The sequence below is a fragment of the Leucopleurus acutus genome (assembly GCF_964270905.1).
Source record: "Leucopleurus acutus genome assembly, chromosome: 9".
Lineage (NCBI taxonomy): Eukaryota > Metazoa > Chordata > Mammalia > Artiodactyla > Delphinidae > Leucopleurus > Leucopleurus acutus.
In genome coordinates, this window is record NC_139144.1 from 31,124,146 (window position 1) to 31,138,537 (window position 14,392).

Sequence of the window (14,392 nt, forward strand, 5' to 3'; positions counted from 1 at the left end):
TTCCAGTGCTATAAATCGTCTTCTAGCATATAAAACTATTCACTTAGCTTAATTCAATTATGCTTCTGTAGTTGAAGATTTTTGAATCCTTCTGCATAAGTAAATGTTTTGCCGCTGATATGGTTCTGTTTGTTTTCATAACCACTCCGATACAAGATACTTTCCATCATAAAATGCTTCGGTTATAATTAAATTTCCCACTGGTTATTAAATAATCATGATGTGACCGTCTTGAAGTAGAAGTTTAAGACATTTCTGAAGGGTACATATATATGAAGGAATAAGATTGATGTACCATATTGGCTTTTATCTGACAGTATACTGCCTCTCAATCTCTTAGTAGCTTTCAACATGGGAGTAAGTAAAATGCAAAATAATTCAATGTCAGTCACTACAGATTTAGTTTGGGGACTTAGCTATGTATTTATAGATAGCAATGTGGACCGGGTAATGTGTACATAAGTGTGTTAGACTTTCCTAGCCAATTTTTTAGATCAGAATAGAATTTATCAATCATTTGTCACCCACATACCCTGAGGAATGTTGATAGAATCCCCAAGAGAAAATTTTTACATGGTCTGTTAGATGTTTTATAGAAAAAAGGCAGTGCTATACGTAGTTGGGTTCCTAACACCATTTGCCATTGATAAATGTCTGGAAGGCTCACAGGAAAATAAATAAAATAAATATGTATCTAATAGTCTATATATGTTATTATTACTAAAGAAGGTAAGATAATTTTTCTTCAAATGTGGATCCTCTTTGGTGAATTATTACATATAAGAGTTTACTTCTTTATAGTTATTTGGCAAATGGAAGAATCCTGGCTCTTGTATTTGCATATTGTGTGAATTGTGAATCACTATAAATAGACATAATTTAAAAAAGAGGAAATCAGGGATCACAAAACGAAAGCATCTGGAAAATTGACAGCATGGAAAGCTAGAGGTTTATATAACAAAGGTTTATACAAAGACTGAAGGAAGATAACAGAAAGTAAATCTGGCTTAGAATTGTAGCTTGTGATATTTGGGAGACTGAAACAGAAATGTAGATGGAGTTGGTGGAAGATGCAAAGTGGGGGAAGCAAGAATCTGTGTATTTGAATCATAACAATCAGTAAAGCTATTAAACTTCTTGGCAGACATGGTAGACATCAGTCATGGAATACAATTTGTGTTATCTATTAAAAAAACAAAACTATATATAGCTTATTAAAATCACATACAAGGGGAATCTTGAAATTTCGTTTTAAGTAAGATGTGGTAAAGTGTGAGGAAATGAATTGAATATGTCAATTTAAGGTAAGTAAAATGTTATTGATCTTGACCTTAATTAGGTGTGCCAGTGTTTTTGTTTTGTCTTAAAGAATAAATAACCTTTGTGGTGGGTATAATGATGACTGGCCACTTATCATGCTGCCACACATTTATAAAGTATATAAAGAAGCAGATTTAGTAATTGAGGATGTACTCTCTTGAAGAGTGATTTTTTTGGACTTCTGAGTTTTGCATGAATTCTCTGCAACTGGGAGATACTTGTTTAATTATTCTTGCACCTGACCTCTAGCAGTTTATGTTCCAAGAGTAAGTGAATTTGGACACAATATATGCTCTCAGTTTTTGTGGTAGGCAGCGTGTGTTTGATGGAGTCCCAGGTAGCTTCAGGCTTAAAGAATTTGCATAATGAGAAAGACCAGGAGTCTTAAACCTGGTTTATGAATGCACAGTTTCACTATGTATAGCCTACCAACTTAAATTTTCCCCCAAATCAACAAAATACCACAGTGAATGGGAAATATGGCACTCATTCTGACAATACTATGGAAATGTTTTATATGAAAGTCAATCCATACCATATGTAAAAGAAATAGATTCATGTTATAACATGTGGCAAACATAAGAAACTCTCTGGAATTCCAAGGAGCTTTTTAGGAGTTTCAGTGAACCAGATTTTAAGAAGCATTTTCTTCTGTCTTACTGTCTACAGAAGTGTTACAATCATTATACTACAGAGACTTAGGAAAAAACCTAAAGAATATGTGATCCACTTTTTTCATTTTTTCATATTTAGAAACTGAAGAAGCAATATAATTTACAGTATGTTTAAGTTAGATTTTAATTTCTCCCTGAAAATATCGAAGAAATATCTCCCTTACGTGTGAGTCCTGTGGGTATAACTTGACACTTGCATTATCACAGTCTCAGTTGAAACTTAGATTTTGTGGGTAACTCAGGCAAGACTGTGCCTGTCTAATGAACTGTGGAACAGGTAGTTTGCTTTTTTAAAAAATTTACAAACTATTATGGACTTGTACTTTTTAAAAACACAATAAAATTAATCAACAGATAAATGATCAAGTACATAGATTTAAGGGCAGTTTTACATTCTTATTTATAAATGTGTCTAAAATCTTGCTCTCAATGTGACTTATGTCATGACAGATCGGAAAACGTTTGTGGACCACATACTCTAATTTGACCGCCATTGAGTTAAGAAAATGGAATACCAAGAAATGTCTTGGAAAATAATTTTTTTGTAATCTTTTTCTGAAGATACCCAATACATAAGAAAATTCGAGACTTTTGTCAAATACTCGACACAGGCATCATACCTCTGTAGTTTTATATACTCATACAAATATAACTGATAATTCATACTATTATGCCATTCTAAGCCTCAGTCTGTCATTGTTAAATGGCCACAATGATTTTACTGAGTCCAAAAAGATTTTATGAGGATTGAATGAGGTAATCCATGCACAGAGTTCAGTGCAGTGAATAGTAAATGGTAGCTATTACTATTATTGTTGAATATGTTGCTTGTGGTTTCTATCTCTTCCTGTCTCATCCTCAGTTACTTTCTTAGTACTTCTAAGAATATCTGACAGTAAGCATTACTCTTGCCATGTATTTATTTGAAGAGTAGCATTTTAACAAATGTCTGGTCAGTATTTGTTTCCATCGAGAATTCCAAGTTCTCCATGCGGTCCAAATCTCTGTCTACCAGAGATTTACACAATTGCTAAAGGATCTTGAGTTCTTTGGGGCTTGGCTTTTTGAATGACTCAGTTGTGGGTATCAGATTTAGCAGCATTCCTTCCAGAGCATAGAGATGGGTGACACTCTCTGTGATCTATTTCTTCAACCAAGCGTATGCTACAACACAATTATAAAAATCTCTTTGAAACTATGAGAATTCACACTACATCAAAGGCATGAGGGGCATTTAAGGCCAATTGTTCAGATATGACTGTGTAGTTTCATAGTGATATGCTTCTCTAATGCTATGCTAAACTGTGCTGAGTTAACGCTTGAGATAACGCTTCTTTAAAAGAGCCAGTTAAGACCTTGGTTGCCACTTAAAGGATCAGCAGGAACGCTGCCACAGGCTATCCTACAGTAGATTATTTCAGATCAGTCCAGTGAGAAAGGTTAGCAAGTCATGGGAAACCCTTCAGTGAGCGTCAAAAGTACTTGTAAACCTACTGCTGAGAAAACTGAATCCTACAAGTAACCATCACCTCTGATGGAGCCATCACCACTGACTGCTGATGAATCCTATCAGAAGGCTGCCAACGCTAAGTGAAACTGGAAGCAGTACCACTGAAGATTCTCCTCCCCTGTGCTCCCACATGACTGTCCTTGTCAACACTTACCCCATAGCCTTGTGATCCCTGCAGAACTTCTCAGATCTGGGGCTTCAGGTGCTTCATTTCTATATCACCAGCACTTAGCCTAGAGGCTAAAACATAGTAGAAGACCAATGAACATTTAATTAGGGAGAGAAGGAAGGAAGAAAGGAGGGAAGGAAGGGAGAAAGGAATTGAAAGAAAGAAGTAAATTAGTACATTGGGAGACATCACTGAGATTAGAAAATAGTCTCCAGGTTGGAAGAATTTGAAGGTCAAAGAATCCTTGTCCTGTCATTGTGGGTTACTCTCAAGGGTATTGTGTGTGGAGTGTGGGCTGGGCTACGGTTGCTGAAGATGATTGGTTGAAATGGAGAAAAAAATAGTACATGTTGACTTTTCAAATAAGTATCTCAACGTGAAGAAGAAATATTACTAGTGAATCTCATTGTGTTGGAAATCCAGAAATTTTTGGAAAAATATAGAAAATGTAAACTGTATTTTTTCTCATATTCTTGGTAAATGGCTTGACTTGGGAAGTTTTAAAGAAACATTTTGAAGATTTTGAAAGAACAAACCAGGATCAGATATCAAAAATGAGTTGTCTTTTGTTCTTATAGAAGAGAAGTATTGTGGCACTAAGTTGTCAAGGCTGTTTTATAGCAAAAAAAAGATTGAGGCTCATACTCCATAAATTTCTGTGTGGCTCCAAAGTATGGGAAGATCAAAGAGAATTCATACTTGTAAGAGAAACCAACAAAAATAAAAGGATGCAGTAAAACAGTGATAAACATAGAATTTATTTTAAAGTTCAGCCAAGGTACATGTCACTCTTAGAATGTAAAGGAACTGAATTCTTCAACAATATTTCCAAGATACTTCAGAGCATTACAAAGTACGGACTTCACTAAAACAAACATATCCTGAATTCACGATACTGATAGTGTTGTGATAACACACAAAAGGCTCTTTAGAGCATGTAGGATGCAAAGGAAACACTTAGGGCTCTCAGCAGGCCCAGGCAGAGTCCCTGGAAAAGTTGTAAAATTGTGTTGAGTAGTGTCTTAACTCACATCCCAGTTGACTTGATGGCTGATTGTGACCAGGAGCCATTTATCAGGAGAAAGCAAGACAGACAATGAGTAATGTATCTAAGGAAAGGATGGAGCTTGTAAAATGTTGGTTTTGCAGGGGAGTAAAGTCTGTTGGTGTCAAATGTGTTGGCTGAGAAAGCATGTAATTCTGATTTTTACCCTGTAAGAGAGAGCCTTGAGAAAGACTATGACATATATACCTTTTTCAGATTATAAGACAATGTTAATTGCTCATTAATCGAAGTATTATACTTAATCGAAAGAGACATAAGCCACATTTTAATTCTTTTCAATCAAATGTAGAAGGGGTTGATGCGAAGAACTAACCATGGTTCCCTAACACTCCCTTTTTACTTTTTTTTAATATTTATTTATTTTTTGCTGCACTGGGTCTTTGTTGCTGTGCTCGGGCTTTCTCCAGTTGCGGTGAGCGGGGGCTACTCCTCCTTGTGGTGCACAGTCTTCTCATTGCAGTGGCTTCTTTTGTTGCAGAGCACGGGCTCTAGGGGAGCGGACTTCAGTAGTTGTGGCACGCGGGCTCAGTAGTTGTGGCTCACGGGCTCTAGAGCGAAGGCTCAGTAGTTGTGGTGCACGGGCTCAGTTGCTCCACAGCATGTGGATCTTCCCAGACCAGGGCTCAAACCTGTGTCCCCTGCATTGCCAGGTGGATTCTTAACCACTGCGCCACCAGAGAAGCCCCCCTAACACTCCTTTTAAAAATAAATTTGCTGATTGCAGAGGGAGGACACACGAACAAAATAGCTGAGTACATTTCTCAGGATGTACTTTTTTTTAAGACTATTTTTACAATTAAATTTCATGCATTCAAGCAATATTTTTAAAAACAGATGGTTTAAGGTCATAGTTATATATATATAAATAATTGGGTTTTAATCCTTCATTCCACTTACTCCTCTTTAGAGTTCCTTTTCTCTTCCATTCTCTACACATAAGCTCTTTCCTTATACAATCGCACTACCAACATCTGTTTTCCAAAATATTTCTCTTCATTCTCTTTGCTCTCAGCCAATTCATCTTATGGGACTCTAGCATCTTGGCCCTGTGTCTCATAGGACCTAGTGTAGCAGAGAACTTTCACGTCCACCCAGTTCCATTTCTGAGTCTGATAGTTAAAAAGAGACATTTATTTTTTTTTTGCTCTTAACAATTCTGACCAAAGTAAAATGTACCCTTGTTATCTTATCTACATTCCTACTCTCTACTTATACTACCAGGGTTTGCACATGGTAAATGTTAGATAAATTTTGTAGAATGTTAACAGGATTGGCTATTTTTTCATTTTGTTTTGTTTGTTTGTTTGTTTTCGCTCTCTATCAGACAGTATCTTCCTTCCTGAGACCTCCATGACTGTAAGTGGAAATTGGGGCTATCTTTCTATATTTTTTAATTAGGCGATCTGGTCACAGTCCATATCTCTCTCTCCAAACCCCACTTTTCAGGCATTTTAGCCCTTCTTTATTCACCTCTACTCTCTGGAGTCATGTATCTTATGTTCTTCATTATTACACTGCATGTGCTATACCATCAGAATTTCTCTCTTGGTTGAAGAGGAAGTAATAAATTGCTTCACTGAAAGTAACTAATGACAAATAATTATCAGCCCCCTCTGAAGTCTCTTGCTTTTGCTTCCCCTAGATTCTCCCAACTAGATAGATCCACTGGTATGTCTCCTATCAATAAGCTGGAGCTTAATCATGCTCTGTCTCCCAGACTGTCCTGTTTAAGTCAGGAATTATTTTCAGTTGTCTGTGTCCAGCAACTGAAAGCTAACATTTGTTGAGTACCATCAAAAACTCCTCACTGAGGCTTAAAAGGTAGGTTTTACTATTTTGTGTAGACAGATGGAGATATGAGACTTAGATTTTTTAACTTGCCATGATATAGATAACATTTATGTGTTGGCTTAGAAATAATCCATCACAACACATGGGCTCTGGTGCCCCAGTTGTAGTAGATGAGTTGCCTTATGACACATAAGAACTGAGGAACAAGCTTCCATGCTGTCCCAAATTATATTTCTTTTACACTACATCTGACCACCGTGTTTGCCCAAGTAATAAAACTGAGCTGCTGCTTTAAGCTAAATTCTACAGAGTTTAAAATTAAAATTTGGCTAGCTACTTTGCTTTCTCTAGTTCAGCTTTGGAGCTGAAGGCCAAACTCAATAGCTGGGCAGTTTCTTTCTTAAAAAATTTATTTTATTGAAGTATATTTGATTTATGATGTTGTGTTGGTTTCCACTATACAGCAAGGTGATTCATTTATATTATACATACATATATATATACATTCTTTTCATATTGTTTTCCATTTCTGGTTTATCACAGGATATTGAATAGAGTTCCCTGTGCTGTACAGTAGGACATTGTTGTTTATCCATTCTATATATACTAGTTTGCATCTGCTAATTCCAAACTCCCAAACCATCCCTCCCCTATTCCCTCTCCCCCTTGGCAACCACAAGTCTGTTCTCTATGTCTGTGAGGGTGTTTCTGTTTTGTAAATAAGTTCATTTGTATCCTTTTTTTCAGATTCCATATACAAGTGATATCATATGATATTTGTCATCTTTCTGACTTACTTCACTTACTGTGATAATCTCTAGAGTCATCCATGTTGCTACAGTTGGCAATAGTTCATTCTTTCTTTATGGCTGAGTAATATTCCATTGTGTATATATACACTACATGTTCTTTATCCATTCATCTGTTGATGGACATTTAGGTTGTTTCCATGTCTTGGCTACTGTGAATAGTGGGCAGCTTATTTCTTATTCTTGGTCCTGCTAGTTATCTCTCAAACTCTATTCCACAACTAACCCCTTAACTTATAGTTCAGGCTGGTGACTGAGGTCCTGTTGCCTATGGATAGATAACAACAATGACATACCAGCCCACAAATGCCTGAGTATTAATTGCTGGAATGCCCCTCTTCTTCTGCCCCTCACTCATCTAATTCGACTTTCATTAGCAGACACTTTCCTTTTACAGTGGCCTCCCTGATGGCCATTCTAGAGGGTCTGTCTTTGGCAAGGGGGGCCAACTGGTCTCTGGCGTGGGGCACAAACCTTGAACCAGGACCTTGTTCCCTTCTTTTCTTTTCATGAAAATCCTTGACTCCCTCTCAATCAGCTTATGTTATAGTTTTAATGGTTTTGTATAGTACCTGTTAAGGCATTTTACCAAGGCCTTGTCTCAAAGGAATACAATTCTATCAGGGAGATTTTTCAATAACAACAGTGGTCCATTGAGAAAGTCAGTTTGAAACTGATTCAGTTACTGTTAGTTAGTTACTATTAGATACACATTAAAATGGTCCTAATTTGGGTGCTGCTCTGTGTGACCTTTTTTTATTTCTTTTCTCCTTTGCCCTTGTAAATTTGGAGGTTTCACTGATGTTACATGGTAAGAAAGCTAGAGGCAAGTTGATACGGAATTCTTTTTCTTGGAGTTTTTATTTTCTTGAGGGTCTTCTAAATTGGTTTTATAATATCTGCAGTGTATGATGAAATGGCCATTTTCTAGGCAAATTATCTTGTGATTTTATGCAGAAAATAATTCATATTTATTATACTATTATTTAGAATTCTGTTAAGTTCATACAAAAATATAATTCACATTTATTATATTGTTATTTAGAATTCTGTTAAAGAATCATAGTTCATTTTTTACATAGTAAATAAAGTATATGATGGGTTTTATAAAGAAAAACTTGTAGAATAAAAATTAACTTGAAAAATATTATTCTTTGTGAAGAGGAAAAATATCGGTGGAGTTTTTGTTGGTCTTTTCTATATGGATATATGAGGGCTAAATAGCCCATAAAAATTGTTTTACTAAATCTCAAACTGGGTTGTCTTTTTCCTTTGAAGACGCACAGCATGTTAAACATGATATCTCTTACGTGAGACAGTTAAAGGGACTCATCCACAAGTGTGGCTCTGACTTGCTTAACTGGATTTTCAACATAGTTTTAGAACCCCAGTGGCTCTCTTGCATGGTGCTTATAAATTAAGTTGTTTTTCTGCTGAAATACATATTTCAGTTATATGTTCTTTGAAAGATAAAAAAAAAACCTTGCTTTTTTATTCCTACACTTAAAAAAAATAAAAAAATGTATGGACCATGCAATAAGAAAGTTATGGGTTATGAGATAGCATTTCAAATTACAATGCCTTTTCCCAGGGCAAATGCATGGAATGCTTCCCAGGACTTTTTGTACCCCTTGAGATTCAAATGCAAGATGGTTTCCCTGCCCCCACCATCTTATTTTGTTTGCTGCAATTATTTGTGTGTGATAAAGGTACCAGTTCATGAAGTATACTCATTTTTTAAAGTATATAAACAAGTTTCTATTTACTCCAGGATATGCCCTAAGCAAAATTGAGAGCATTTCCAAAGATGATTGAATCCAAAATTAAATATAAGTCTTGGAAGGGAAAACTTTAAATAAATGATAAAGTATTTCAAGTCCTCAGGGAATATTTTTTAATATTTTTTAATATTTGCACATTAAAATTTTTTAATATTTGAGCAAATCTATGCTCAAGTCCTCAGGGAATATTTTTTAATATTTGCACATTGAAAATGGAGAATTGGCTGCATAGTCTTTAAAAATAAAAGTTTTGGTTTCATTCAGTCCTTATATCACCATGAAAATATAACATCTTAAAAAAGTATTACAACTATAGTTAGTGAATATTAACGATGTTAAGAAATGCTGAATAGTACGATTTTATTATATCTAATATCTTTCACACTCATAGGAATTTGAAAAATACTGTTTTCTCCAAGGGGAAAACATTTGATGTATCCATGCAAATGTAATATTATACAACCATATCTCAATGAAAAGGTGTATTTTAAAGTTTTCAGTAGTCAACTTCTATGGCACAAATCATACCCTTTAAATGATATGTATTTTCTATGACAGAAGCTGATCACATATGTGCCGTCTGTGCTCAGTCACGGAACATAATAAGGAAAGTACATTTTATAAGAATTATAACATATCTCATTGGGGAAAAACCAAAGAATTTCTCTTGCTAAAAGTAGTGATAGTTAAGACATGAACAGATGGACCCTCCATCCAGAGGATGTAGTAACTATTTCTATGATACCATAGAAGGCATCTCCAAAGAATTAGTGTCTAGGAAAATACATCTCTCTGGGAGAACATTTACAATTCACTCCTCTTACTTAGCAATTAATCCCTAAGTGCTGAATTTATATCCTGTTATCTTTGAAATCGACTCTTGTTTTTGCTGTTCAGGCTGCTTACTCCAAAAGAGCCCCCAATGTTGTCCTTGTCTTCACCCCCACATGCTAGTTATTCCTTTAATCTTGGATTTCCAGGCCACAGCTCTCTCTTTTGGCAAAGATCCTGCTCAAATTAGCCTACTTTAACCGTAATATGCACAGCATCAGTGCCACTGTTTACCCCACCTCAGTCTACTCTGACCTGGACTTAGTAAAGCAGTTATTAGAAACACAAACAAACTCAAAGGAACTTGTGTGTCAGAAGCAATGTGCTAGAGTAAGAGTCATGATGAATTTGAGGTTTCAGGACTGGATTGTATCTAGACTATGATTCAAATGTTCATTCATTTTTCTCAGTGTTCTGGTGTTGAGTATACATAGTGGTAAAATAAATATAAGCCCACATTTTACACTCAACAAGCTTATAAGATAGTGAGAAAGACCTGAATAGGTAACTGGTGGATACTGGAACACAGATTGCAAGAGAGAGAGGGGAAATTTTGAGTTTGGTTTAAAGTCTGTTGATGTAAGAGTATCTGGGAGACCTTGCATAAGGTATTGTGATGCATAGGTGTTGAAGATCATGGAGTAATTGGATCAGAAATTTGGATAGTCATTCACACGTGTATATAGTAGTTAAAATCATTGGAATTAAAAAAAATAACTCAGTGATGATTTTTAAAGTGAAAAAAAAAGGACTCTGTCAGATGCTAAAAAACCTGATTTTATTGAATTGAGCTATCAGTAGATACCTTGTGGCCAATTCCTTTTTTAAATAAAATATGGTTATTGTCCAGTTGTGTTCTGTCCAAGTTCTTTATCTTATTGATAACAGTGTAGAGTTTTTGCAGAACAGCAGTATATTTGCTTTTCTCATATTCTAGTTACCTTTAACCTTTCCAGTCGACAGGACTAAGGAGAATATGTCAGAACTTACTGTCAGAATAAAGGTTAATTGAACTAAAATTCACCAATGACTCATCATGTATTATTATTTCCAGGCCCCTTAATCCTCTGTTAGTTGAAAAGACTTAGCGTTTGATTGACAAACTTATGAATGTAGAAAAAAATCAACATGATATTTTACTGGCTACTATTTTTCAGATAGTCCTTATCAAAATTAAATTACTAAAAGATGATAAAATAGGCTTCATAACATAATTTGCTTATTAGAACTGTTCTACATGAGGACACCTAATGTCTTAAGTTAGGATGGCATTACTCACCACTTGTTAGATTTATGGAAAATCTGTTTCTGAAGAAAACCAGAGGAGTTATTTTGTTTGAGTGTAAAGCCATGTTATTTCAGGTGCTTTCTTCAAGGAACTACATATTTGCTAACAAATAATTTCCCCAATATCATTTATTACACTTGGACTAAATAGTACATCTCTGTAGAGCTTTCACAAAAGAAAATAACATTATTCTCTACCTGATGGTGAACTGGTCTCCTTTACAGGATGGTGATTAACCAAAGGAACCACTATCAACTTTCGTATGTGGCATTTGCCTTATAGAATCGCAGAGAGAATATTCCCAAAATATACCATTAGGTTTTTATTTCAAATACTTCTAAACTAAGATGCAAAGTTTGCAACTTTGCAAAACAAACAAAAAACCATTTTTTTCTTTGAGTACTTTTAGAATATGCTTGGCTAGAGTAATTTAATGGCTAACAGAAACAAAAGGCAATGGAAAAGAAACACATAGTTCTGAGAGTCTTTTTAGTGAGTCTTTTTAGCCTGACCCACTCAGTGGGTCAGGCTAAAAAGAAAGGAATGAATTGTATAAAGTGAAAACAATATAAAAAATTATATAATAGGGTAAATACAGCCAGCCTGCATCACTTGTTCAACTGGGGTAGTCTGAATTCAGATTGCGCTATGTGAAAGCAACCATTTTCTATTTGTTTAAAAGGACTATGGACTCAGCATCCATGATCTCATCTATAGTGATTAAACTTGCTATGATTTTTCACATATAAATCATTTTTATACAAAAATGCTTTTGTTTAGATAGCATGATAGCATGTGGTTGACTCAAATGCCTATATTCCATGTATTTTTTTCATAAATCATGACCTCAGGAATGCTGCAAATAGGTCCAAGTGATACATACTCTGATAGAGAATATAGAGCAATCATGATCTATATAAGAAGTTTCTGAATTTTGTTACATTTATTGGGTAGTTGATTTTGCATTCTTCTCATTTAAATCTATGCTCAAGTCTCAACGAGTATTTTCTCTCCAAAAAAAATTCAGAGATTTTTGCTGTAATAAAATCAATTTTCCATGCCAACTCTTATCCAACTTCCCATAGCTGTAGTGGACTCTATCCTATCACTAGCATCAAACATATTCAGTATTCTTACTTGACAGATATAGAAATTAAGACCCAAGTTAATGACTTTTCCAGTATCCTATAGTTGGTGATTAATAATACCTTCATTAAAAGTTAAAATGCTGGACTTCCCTGGTGGTCCAGTGGTTAAGACTCTGTGCTTCCAATGCAGTGGGCGTGGGTTTGATCCCTGGTTGGGGAACTAACATCCTATATGCTGCTCAGTGTAGCCAAAAAGAGAAAAAAATGAAGGTAAAATGCCAAGTCCATATTTACAAAATGAGGAAACACTGTGAAGAAGGTGCTGATTGTCCGTACAACTGAGTGTAAGGTGATCCCTTTCCTCATGGGTCTTCTGTCTGACAGCTGACTTAATCACATATGTAAAAATCTTTTATTTAGAAATTTTAATTTGTATATTTATTCTTTATTGTCTCCAACATCCTCCACCCTAGATCCCCACACATAACAATCTACCTCATGAAAAGTAAGTATAATTAGCCTTAGGTGTTACCTGCCATTTTACTTTTTTGATAGTTCAGAATAAGGTATCTCAAATATCTGAAGATAGTTAGCCAAGTTCAAGTATGAAGACTGGGTCATTGAGTCCTATTCCTGGCATTCTCATTTTGTCGAGAAAAACCAGTCCTAAAACTTTTAGTGACCCTGTGCATGATATGATTCTCTGGATTCTTTGCTTAGAACATGACAAATTATCCATCACAAACTCAAGGAAGTTATACAGCTGCTTCTCTTTTCTATTCCAAACCATTATCCTAATACTGAAGCATTATACTCAGAGATGTTTCTTTTTCATTGTTTTCTAGCTGTGATTAGAGGATAATCCTATGTGAGCAACAAACTGTAAAGAATACTAAACTGAACAGTAAAGTTGAAAGAGAAATATAGGACAAAGTGATTTTGATACATATACTTAATATTGTTGCCCATGACATATTAAGAACAAATACATTGTAAGCTGTTCAAAATGTGAAAAATGATTTTACGTATCTAAGCCAAGATTTCTGTTATAAATTTATAAAGGAAGTGATTCTGGGAAGAGTGAATTGGAGTGTATGTCCCCAACGTTCCTCCCAGTCGAATTAGCTACTGCTTCACAAGTTCCCTCCAGACCAAATATTATTTTGGGGAATGTGTCATCCCACATTAAGCCTTACTGAACCATGTTGCAAAACTCTTGCCATTTCAATACTTAAGAGTCAATGAACCACTTGGCAAGAGTGGATGAGGGTAGGGGAAGGGTCACATGATATCCAGGGGATGAATAGTTTTCAGTCAGTCATCTAAAAAAGCAAAATAAGACAAATGGTCTTCTTTTATATTATAAATATCCCACTCAAAACACAGCAAGGGGCTTCCCTGGTGGCGCAGTGGTTGAGAGTCCGCCTGCCGATGCAGGGGACACGGGTTCGTGCCCCGGTCTGGGAAGATCCCACATGCTGCGGAGCGGCTAGGCCCGTGAGCTATGGCCGCTGAGCCTGCGTGTCCAGAGCCTGTGCTCCACAAGGGGAGAGGCCCCAACAGTGAGAGGCCCGCTTACCGCCAAAAAAAAAAAAAAAAAATCCATATGATCATCTCAATAGATGCAGAAAAAGCTTTTGACAATATTCAACACCCATATTCAACACCCATTTATGATAAAAACTATCCAGAAAGTGGGCATGGAGGGAACCTCCCTCAACATAATAAAGGCCATGTATGACAAACCCACAGCCAACATCATCCTCAATGGTGAAAAACTGAAAACATTTTCTCTAAGATCAGGAATAAGACAAGGATGTCCACTCTCGCCACTCTTTTTCAGCATAGTTTTGGAAGTCCTAGCCATGGCAATCAGAGAAGAAAGAGAAATAAAAGGAATACGAACTGGAAAAGAAGAAGTAAAGCTGTCACTGTTCGCAGATGACATGATACTATACATAGAGAATCCTAAAGATGCCATGAGAAAACTACTAGAGCTAATCAATGAGTTTGGTAAATTTGCAGGATACAAAATGAATGCACAGAATTCTCCTGCATTCCTATA